At 40.2% G+C, this 10,758-nt stretch overlaps 1 pseudogene; it reads left to right on the forward strand.

Annotated features, from left to right (window-relative positions):
* Positions 1–974: 974 nt before the first annotated feature.
* On the forward strand, positions 975–2,560 carry LOC108533676 (heterogeneous nuclear ribonucleoprotein A3 pseudogene; annotated as a pseudogene).
* The last annotated feature ends 8,198 nt before the right edge of the window (positions 2,561–10,758 follow it).

Raw genomic sequence — 10,758 nt, forward strand, 5'->3', positions numbered from 1 at the left:
GAGGTTATAATGGTAAATTATGTACCTGCTTCATGCAACCCTTATGGAGCAGTCTAGAGGAGAAAGAGAGCAAGACCAAGACAAAAAAAAAAAAAAAAAAAAAGCAACATCTTTTATAATTTAATCTTAGAAATGACATACCATCACTTCTGTTCTAATTTACTGGTCACATGGATCAACCCAGGTCAGTGGAGGAAGGTAACACACAAGAATGTGAATACCAAGAGCTGGGGATCATTGCGGACCATCTTAGAGAATGGCTAAAGAAGACAGAGAGGGAAAAAAATGGCTAATGGCTAATGTAGAGAAAGTAAAGGATCAATGATTAGAGTAGCTGGGAATCAGGAAGGTAAGATGTCAAGTTGGGAAGTTAAGAAAAAAATATTTCAAGAAGGGAGAAAGCGTTAACAGTGTCCTGTGCTGCTACAAAGTCAAATTTGATAAGGAATAGTAATGCATTACTTGAACTTGGTAATAAAGGAGGTACTGTTTTCTATGGAAAGATGCAGTTTAGTAAAATGACAGAGAAGATAAAGTGCCATGGGTTGAAGCATGATCAGGAGATGGAAAAGATGAAGGGAAAAAGGGAATACACATGACTCTAGAATTTTGAGGGTGACAAAAAGGAGAGAAGTAGCCAAAGGCCTCCATAGAAGACTTTCTGTTAACCCTGGAAGATTTAAAACTTACATTTATTTCTGCCACTTTCCAATGAGAGGAGAAGAATAAAACATACATCAAGTCTCTAATGTAAATTGTGTCAATATTATTACTTGCTCATTACTTGTAACAAATGTACCACACTGATGCAAAACAATAATAGGGGACTCCGCCAGGGTAGGAAGCATATGGAAACTCTCCGTGCTTTCTGCTCGATTTTTCTGTAGACCTAAAACTATTCTTAAAAAAGAAGACTGCTCTTCCTCTCAATTCCATATTGAACTCAATTTGGAAAAGGCAAGTCCAGGCTCAAAATGGAGGCATATGATCCAAAGGAACCAGAGCACTTCAGAAAACTGTTTACTGGTGTTCTGAGGTTTGAAAATGCAGACGATAGTTTAAGAGAACATTTTGAGAAATGGCACATACTCACAGACTGTGTCATAATGAGAGACTCCCAAACAACACGTTCCAGAGGCTTTGGTTTTGTGACTTACTCATGCGTTGAAGAGGTGGTTACAGAGACATGTCCTCAACCACACAAGGCTGACAGGTGTGTACTGGAACCAAAGAAAGCTGTTTTTAGAGAGAATTCTATAAGGCCTGGTGCCCATCTAACTGTGAAGAAAATCTTTGTTTGTGATATCAAGGAAGATAGAGAAGAATATAATTTGAGAGAGTACTTTGAAAAGCATGGCAAGGCCAGGTGCAGTGGCTCACGTTTGTAATTCCAAATGTTTTGGGAGGCCAAAGTGGGTGGATTGCTTAAGCCCAGGAGTTTGGGACGGACCAGACTGGGCAACATAATGAAACCCCGTCTCTACAAAAATTGCAAAAATTAGCCGCGCATAGTGGCACATGCCTGTGGTCCCGGCTACTTGGGGGGCTGAGGTGGGAGGATTACTTGAGCCTGGTAGGTAGATGGTGCAGAGCCAAGATTGCACCACTACACTCCAGCCTGGGTGACAGAGTGAGACCCTGTCTCAAAAAAAGAAAAGAAGGAAAGTGAGAAAGAGAGAGAGAGAGAGGAAAGAAAAGTATGGCACTATTTAAACCATAGATGTTATGGAAGGCAGGCAGTGGAAAAAAGAGGGGATTTGCTTTTTTTAAATTTACTTTTATTTATTATTTATTTTGAGATAGGATCTCCCTTTGTCACCGAGGCTGGAGTGCAGTGGCCTGGTCATAGCTCACTCAACCCCTTGGGCTCAAGCAATCCTCCCACCTCAGCCTCCCAAGTAGCTGGGAGCAAAGACGTGCCATTACACCCAGCTGATTTTTAAATTTTTTATAGAGATGGGGTCTCCTTATGTGGCTCAGGCTGGTCTCAAACTCCTGGGATCAAATGATCCTCCCACCTTGGCCCCTAAAGTGCTTGGGAGGCGTAAGCCACTGCACCTGGCCTTGCCATAACTTTTTAGGATCATAATACAGTTGCTAAAGTTGTAATTGTCACAGAGGAAACTTTGGAGGCAGTGGAGGTAATTTTGGTGGAAAAGGAGGCTATGGTGGTGGAGGCGCTGCCAGCAGAGGTAGTTGTGGAGGAAGTGATGGTGAATATAATGGATTTGGAAGTGATGGTGGCATCTATGGTGGTGGTCCTGGTTATAGTAGAATAGGGGGCTATGGTGGTGGTGGATCAGGATATGAACACCAAGGTGGTGGATTTGGTGGCATTGGTGGAGGATGTGATGGTTGCAATGAAGGATGAAATTTTGACAGTGGTAACTATGGTGGTGGTGGGAAGTATAATGATTTTGGAAATTATAGTGGACAACAGCAATCAAATTATGGACCCATGAAAGGAGGCTTTCTGGGTGGAAGAAGCTCGGGCAGTCCCTATGGTGATGGTTATGGATCTGGTGGTAGAAGTGGTGGATATGATAGCAGAAGGTTCTAAAACAGCAAAAAAGGGCTTCAGTTCCTAGAAGGAGATAAAGGGAGGAGTTACCAGGAAAGCAGCAGGTTACTTTGAGACAGTCGGCTCAAATGCATTAGAGGAACTGGAAAAATCTGCCATAAAAGGAACAATTATCTGTAGTTAGAAAAGTTACTGCAGCTTAAATAGGAAACCCTTCTTGTTCAGGACTGTCATAGCCACAGTTTGCAATAAGTACAGCTCTTGATTAATGCAATGTAGTGTCAGTTAGATGTACATTCCTGAGGTCTTTTATCTGTTGTAATTTTTTCTTTTTCTTTTCATTACATCAGGTGTATGACCCTGTAAATTGTGGTAGTGGTACCAGGAATAAAGAATTAAAGAGTTTTTAACTTTTCAAAAAAAAAGAAGCCTAATAATTTATACGAAAATGCATAAAGCGGCCAGGTGCGGTGGCTCACGCCTATAATCCCAGCACTTTGGGAGGCAGAGGTGGGTGGATCACGAGGTCAGGAGTGCGAGACCTGCCTGACCAAGATGGTGAAACCCTATCTCTACTAAAAATACAAAAAAAAAAAAAAAAATTAGCCAGGCATGGTGGTGGGCACCTGTAATCCCAGCTACTCTGGAGGCTGAGGCAGAGAACTGCTTGAACCTGGGAGGCAGAGGTTGCAGTGAGCCAACATTGCACCACTGCACTCCAGCTGGGGTGACAGAGGGAGACTCAGTCTCAAAAAAAAAAAAAAAAAAAAAAAAAAAAAAAAAAAAAAAACAATGCATAAAGCCACAAGGACAAAGAAAACAGGAGATGGTAGCGAATAAGAAAATTCAACATTTTGGAACTGAGAAAGCTAACAGAGGAATGGTAGGTGACTTAGCAGACTAGTGAAAGATAAACTCTCCAGGGAGAGAATGAATAAAAAGCAAGTTAATTTCTATAGCAGAATCCAAGAAAAATCTCAGGAACTAGATACACAAGTTATCTCTAAATGTGGAAGTACAGAATGAAGGAAGATTGGTAAAGAATGTAAAAGCTCTAGACACTCTATAGATTCCCTCCCCTACCTTACAAAGCCAGTCTACTGCACCCCCTGCACAGCTGCCTCAGATGGGAAGTTAACTCTTTGGAGAGGTTAAACCAAAAAAGACCTAGTCTTGGAACAGCAGAGGGTAAAAGTGAGAAGCCATACCATATGGAAAGGGAAACATTCCTAAATATAAACCCCTCAAAAATTCCTTCTCTGTTTAGTTATCAGAAGTCTAGCAGCAAGGCTTATAATCCCAGTCAGAGAATTGGAGAATTCCTCTCCTATGTTATTAATCATCTTTAAATGAAAAACCAATGAGATACTGACATACGGGGACTGGCTAGTGAATAGGTCAAGTCCCCACCTGTCCCCTTCAATTGAGACCCACCATTTGACAAACCCTGCCCATTCATGTAAAGCTTCAGATCAGCCTTGTTATGCTTCACTGTAAATATAGACATCAAAGGTACACTGACATTTGAGGAAAGCCTCTACCATGAAAGCCAGAGACCAAAAAAACAAACCCCAACAAGGGACATAGAAGAGCATGGAAGTGAAAGAAAACTTCAAAAATTTGTAGTGAGAGAAATTCTGCCTATGGCTGCAATGGAATAACAAGGATTGGACATTCTCTCCCACCAAAACCCAGAAAAATATGCAGAACATAAAAGCTCTTATTTTTTCAAACATTGGACATCAGGTAAGACAAGACTTTAATCACTAAAAGAAGTTGAAACAAACAAGGTGATCACTCTGATTGCCCCTGATTTCTTCCTGGAAATAACCACATTGTAGATGCAAAGATGGGGATCCTAAACAGAGTCTACTGAGTCAAGGAGATGTAGGGATCAGAGAGGCCAAGGGGGCTGAATGTTTCAAGGTAGAGTTCTAGGGAGGAGGGAGCTGTGCTGAAAAGAGCTCCAGAAATCTGCAGAGAGGTCTCTTTGAGTCTTTGCTGTGTACGTGGCCAGACAGGCGTAGGGTGAAACTCTGCAAGGGCAGGAAAAACCACTGGAGAGTTGTAAGGTGAACTACTTTTAGAGCTTACACAGGGCAGAGATATTTGAGTTCTGACCAGTCCAAGTGGGAAGTTCTCTGTTCTCATTCTGGGCATCTAGTGGAGACTTTGAGAACCTGGGAACAGAAGAGAAAATAAAATCCAAACTAAATAGAAGAAAGAAAATAATACAGGTCATAGCAGAAATCAATGAAATTGAAATTGGACCCATAATTTTTTAAAATTAGTAAAACTTAATCTAGGTCTTTGCAAAAAAAATATTAAATTTTATGCAACACTTGGTGGACTGATCAAGACAAAAAGATAGAAGACACAAATGACCAATATTAGGAATCTGGGCGGGGGGGGACGTGATTACAAATATTAAAAGGGATAATATTGGAGCTATTATGAAGAACATTATGCCAATAAATTTGACAGGTTAAATGAAACCTACACATCCCTTGAAAGATAAAAATGTCAAAAGTGACTCAAGAAGAAATAGAAAAAATCTGAAAAGCCCTATATTTACTAAAGAAATTTGAATTTCAAAATAAAACCTCCCCATAAAGAAAAGGAAAACAGTCATATCAATTATCTCTATAGACACACACACACAAACAACTATAAGACAAAATTCAATACCCATTCAAAATAAAAACCCTCATTAACTAGGAATAGAGGATAATTTCCTCAAATTAATAAATTGAATCTATGAAAGACCTATAACTAATGTTATATTAAATGGTGAAAGCATTTAGTCCGCCTTGTGCTTCCCCCCTTAAATCAGAACCAAGACAAGAGTATCTACTTTTCCTATTTATACTCAATATTATGCTAGAAGTCTTAGCCACTCTAATAAGGCAAGAATAAGAAACGAAAGACATAATGGGCAGAAAGGAAGAAAAGCCTGTCTTATTTGAAGAAGGCATGACTGTATACATAGAAAATCCTAAGCAGTCCAGGCGCGGTGGCTCACGCCTGTAATCCCAGCACTTTGGGAGGCCGAGGCGAGGCAGGTGGATCATGAGGTTAGGAGATGGAGACCATCCTGGCTAACATGGTGAGACCACATCTCTACCAAAAATACAAAAAGTTAGCCAGGCGTATTGGTGGGCACCTGTGGTCCCAGCTACTTGGGAGACTGAGGCAGGAGAATGGTGTGAACCTGGGAGGCGGAGCTTGCAGTGAGCCAAGATCGCACCACTGCACTCCAGGCTGGGCAACAGAACAAGACTCCATCTCAAAAAAAGAAAGAAAAGAAAATCCTAAACAAACTACCAAAAAAGCTACTAGAAATAATAAATGAGTCTAGCAAAGTTGCAGGACACAGGTCAATACACAATGAATTGGATTTTCACATACCAGCAATGAAAAATTGGTAACTGAAATTTTTTGAAAATCATTTATAGTGACATCAAAGTATTTAATAAGCAGGGATGCATTTAATAAAATAGACGCAAGACATGTACAGTGAAAGCTACAAAACATTGCCAAGACAATGTAATGAAGAGCTAAATAATTCTACAACATATCAATTTCCATGGATTGGAAGACTCAGTCAATATGGTTAAGTTACCAATTCTTAAATTGAACTACAGACATTAATGAAATCCCAGTAAAAGTATAAGGAGGATTTTCTGTGGAAATTAACAGGATAATTCTAAAATTCATATGAAAATCCAAAGGATCCAGCCTGGGTAATGTAGTTGAACCCCCTCTCTACAAAAAAAGTTTTTAAAGAATACCCAGGCATGGTGGTGTGCACCTATAGTCCCAGCTCCTCAGGAGACTAACGTGGGTGGATTGCTTGAGCCCAGGAGGTTGAGACTGCATTGAGCCAGGATCATATTGTTGCACTTCAGCCTAGGTGACAAAGTAAGACCCTGTCTCAAAAACAAATAAACGTATTTGTGAAAGGTGTCACATTATTTAAAAAAGAAAAGAAAAGAAAAACAAACAAATGGAAGAATAGAAAATCCAAAGGAGTTAAAATAGTCAAAGCAATTTTGAAGAAGAACAAAGTTATAGAACTTATACTACCTAATTGAGACTTACTATAAAGCTGTTACAATTAAGATACATGATATTGGGGTGGGGCACAGTGGCTAACATCTGTAATTCTGAGGTAGGAGGATCACTTGAGTCCAGGAGTTTGAGACCAGCTAGGGCAACATAGTGAGACCTCATCTCTATAAAATAAAAAAAGAAAGATAGTGACATTGGCATTTTATTGTATGTATGTATGTATGTATCGAGACAGGGTCTTACTCTATCACCCAGGCTACAGTACAGGGATGCCTTCATAGCTCACTGCAGCCTCCTGGGTTTAAGTGATCCTCCTGCTTCAGGCTGCCAAGTAGCAAAAATCACAGGTGTGTGCTACCATGCCTGGCTAATGATTTTTATTTTCATTTTTTGTAGAGACAAGATCTCACTGTGTTGCCCAGGCTGGTCTCAAATCCCTCAAATTCCTCAAGTGATCCTCCTACCAAAGACTCCCAAAGTGTAGGGATTTATAGGTGTGAGCCACTGCACCCAGCAAGAGAACAGATTTATAGATCAGCAGAACAGAATAGAAAGTACAGAAATAGTACCACACATACTTGATCTATTGATTTTTTACAAGGGTACCAAGGTAATTCAATGAGAAGGAGTAGTCTCTTCAACAGATGGTGCTGAAGTAACTGATTATCCATATGGAAAACAATGATCTTTGACCTTTGCCTCATGCCATAACAAATATTAACTCTAAATGAATCAAAAGCTATACATAAAGTTTAAAGCTATAGATCTTCTAGATAACAACGTAGTAGAAAGTCTTCATAGTTTGGGGTACACAAAATTTTATTGGATTGCATTCATAAAGCACAAGTCATAAAAGAAAAAAAACTGATAAACTGAACTCCATCAAAATTAAAAACTGCTTCCCCTTGAATTACACTGTTAAGAAAAGGGAAAAGGAACACATTTTCTCAATAACATATATTTGACAAAGGATGGGTGTGGAATATACAAGGAATTCTTATGACTCAATGATAACAATGAGCAAAACATTTAAACAGGCGTTTCACCAAAGAAAATATACGGATGACCAATGAGAATATGAGAAGGGGCTCAATACCATTAATCATCATAGAAATGCTAATTAAAATCATATTGAGTTTGAAAGGCTGAGGTGAGCAGATCACTTGAGCATAATCAGGAGTTCCAGACCAGCCTGGGCAACATGGCCAAACCCCATCTCTACAAAAAATTAAAAACTTAGCCAGGTGTGGTGTTGCTTACCTGTAGTTTCAGCTATTTGGGAGGCTGAGGTGGGAGGACTGCTTGCGCCTGGGTGGCAGAGGTTGCAGTGAGCCAAGATTGCTCCACTGCAGCCCAGCCTGGACGACAGAGGGACACCATGTCTCAAAAAACAAAACAAAACAAAACAAAACACTGGGTGTGGTGTGTGCTTGGGGTCCTAGTTACTTGGGAGACTGAGGTAGAAGGATGGGTTGAGCCCAAGAGTTTGAGGCTGCAGTGAGCTACGATTGGGCCACTGCACTCCAGTTTGGGTGACAGAGGAGAGTGTGTCCCAAAATAAACCAATCAAACAACAACAAAAAAACTAAACCATATTGAGGTACCACCACATCCACCAGAATGGCTAAAATTTAAAAGGCTGACAATATTAAGTGTTGGTGAAGATGTAGAGTAAGTGGAACTCCCATGCAATTGATGGTAGGAATGTAAAATAATACAATTACTTTGGAAATATGTTGGCAGTTTTTTACAAAGTTAAGCAGATAATTAACATACAACTTTGCTATTTGCCTCTATATATTTACCTAAGTGAAATAAAAAAACATATGTTCCCACCAAGACTTAAGTATGAATGTTTACAGCACTTTTATTTGTAATAGCCGAAAACTAGACTGAAGTAAAATGCACACAGCAGATAAATGGATAAACACATTTAGCATATTCATACATTAAAATAAATACTTGGTGGGGCATGATGGCTCACACCTGTAATCCCAGCACTTCGGGAGACTGAGGTGAGCAGATCTCTTTAGCCCAGGAGTTCAAGACCAACCTGGGGAACATGGCAAAACCCTGTCTCTACAAAAAATAAAAAAAATAAAAATTAGGCCGCGCACAGTGGCTCACGCCTGTAATCCCAGCACTTTGGGAGGCTGAGGCGGGCGGATCACAAGATCAGGAGATCAAGACCATCCTGGCTAACACGATGAAACCCCGTCTCTACTAAAAATACAAAAATTAGCCCGCTGTGGTGGCAGGAGATTGTAGTCCCAGCAATTCGGGAGGCTGAGGCAGGAGAATGGCGTGAACCTGCGAGGCGGAGCTTTCAGTGAGCCGAGATAGGGCAACCGCACTCCAGCCTGGGCGACAGAGCGAGACTCTGTCTAAAAAAAAAATAAAAATAAAAAATAAAAAATTAGCTGGGCATGGTGATGTGTGCCTGTAGTCCTAGCTAGCTACCTGGGAAGCTAAGGTGGAAGAATCACCTGAGTCCAGAAGGTCGAGGCTACAGTGAGCCATGATCCCACCACTGTACTCCTGCCTGGGTCACAGAGTGAGATCTTGTCTCAAAAAAATAAATAAAATAAAGAGAGAGAAATACTCAGCAATAAAACGAAATGAACTGATAATATATATGGCAATATGGATGAATCTCAAAAACATTATGCTAAGAAAAAGAAATCTAGACACAAAAGAGTATGTACTTGTGGTAACAGGAGGCATACATTTGTCTAACCTCAGATTCCATGGGGATTCTATTTTTGCAATTCAGAAAAGATAAAATAACTCTCAGAATTTTATATGTATTACCAGAAATGTTTATTTCTGGAGGTTATTGGGAAGAATCTGCTTTCCACCTCATTCAGGATGTCAACAGAATTTAGTTCCTTGTGATTATGGAACTGAAATCTGTGTTTCCTTGCTGCTGTCACTCAGGGCCCATTCTCAGCTCCTAGGGCCAGCTTACTTTCCTGGACATGTGGCCCCTTTTCATTTTCAAAGTGAGCAAAGCTAGAATCTCTCTTGCATCAAATTCCTCTCATGCTTGTAACCTCCTTCACCAGAAAGAGACTTGTCCTTTTTGAGGATTCACCTAGACAGGTCAGGACCGCCAAGTATAGTCTCTCTTTCTCTTATTTATTTATTTATTTATTTATTTATTTATTTATTTATTTATTGAGACAGGGTCTCACTCTGGTTGCCCAGGCTGGAGTGCAGTGGTGCAATCTTGGCTCACGGCAGCCTCAACCTCCCAGGCTCAAGTGATTCTCCCATCTCAGCTTCCTGAGTAGCTGGGATTACAGGCGCACACCACCATGCCCAGCTAACAGTTTTGTATTTTTAGTAGAGACAGGGTTTCACTACATTGCTCGGGCTGGTCTCAAACTCCTAGACTCAAGAAATCTGCCTGCCTTGGCTTCCCAGAGTGCAGGATTGCAGGCGTGAGCCACTGCACCCAGCTATTCTCTCTCTCTCTCTCTTTATTTATTTATTATACTTTTAAGTTCCGGGATACATGTGCAGAACGTGCAGGTTTGTTACACAGGTATACAAGTGCCATGGTTATTTGCTGCACCCATCAACCTGTCATCTAGGCTTTAAGCCCTGCATGCATTAAGTATTTGTCCTAATGCTCTCCCTCCCTTTCCCCCTCACCCTAGTCCCTCTTTCTTAAAGTCACATGTACTATATATAACACAACCTAATAATGAAAGATCCCATCATATTTACAGGTCCCTTCCATGCTCTAGGGGAGGAAATATACCACAATCTGCTACCACAATAAAGTTGGCATAAAACAGAGAGATAAAAATTAAGAGAAATTTCAGCAAATCATTGTATTGTGGATACTGAATGATGGGCTATACATGTTTTTGTTCAGTTTTACTGAACTTTGGTGTGTGTATGTGTGTGTGTTGTATTTTCAGCGTATTGATCAATCACAAAAAGAATATTAAACTACTTTTGTTGCAAATGTAATTATTTTTCACCTTCCTTTTCTACTTTATTAATATCTATATACTCAGGATTAACCTTTGTTGCTTGCTTCTCTCCTCTGGAACCTGATATCTGGGGCAATTTTAGGAAGTAGTTTCTGAAGTGGGAGCAATAAATAAGTCAGGCTAAAAAAAAGAAAATAGCTGTTTGAGAAATCTTTCCAAATT

This window comes from Rhinopithecus bieti, unplaced genomic scaffold (genome assembly GCF_001698545.2).
Source record: "Rhinopithecus bieti isolate Rb0 unplaced genomic scaffold, ASM169854v2 scaffold_11110, whole genome shotgun sequence".
NCBI classification, from domain to species: Eukaryota; Metazoa; Chordata; class Mammalia; order Primates; family Cercopithecidae; genus Rhinopithecus; species Rhinopithecus bieti.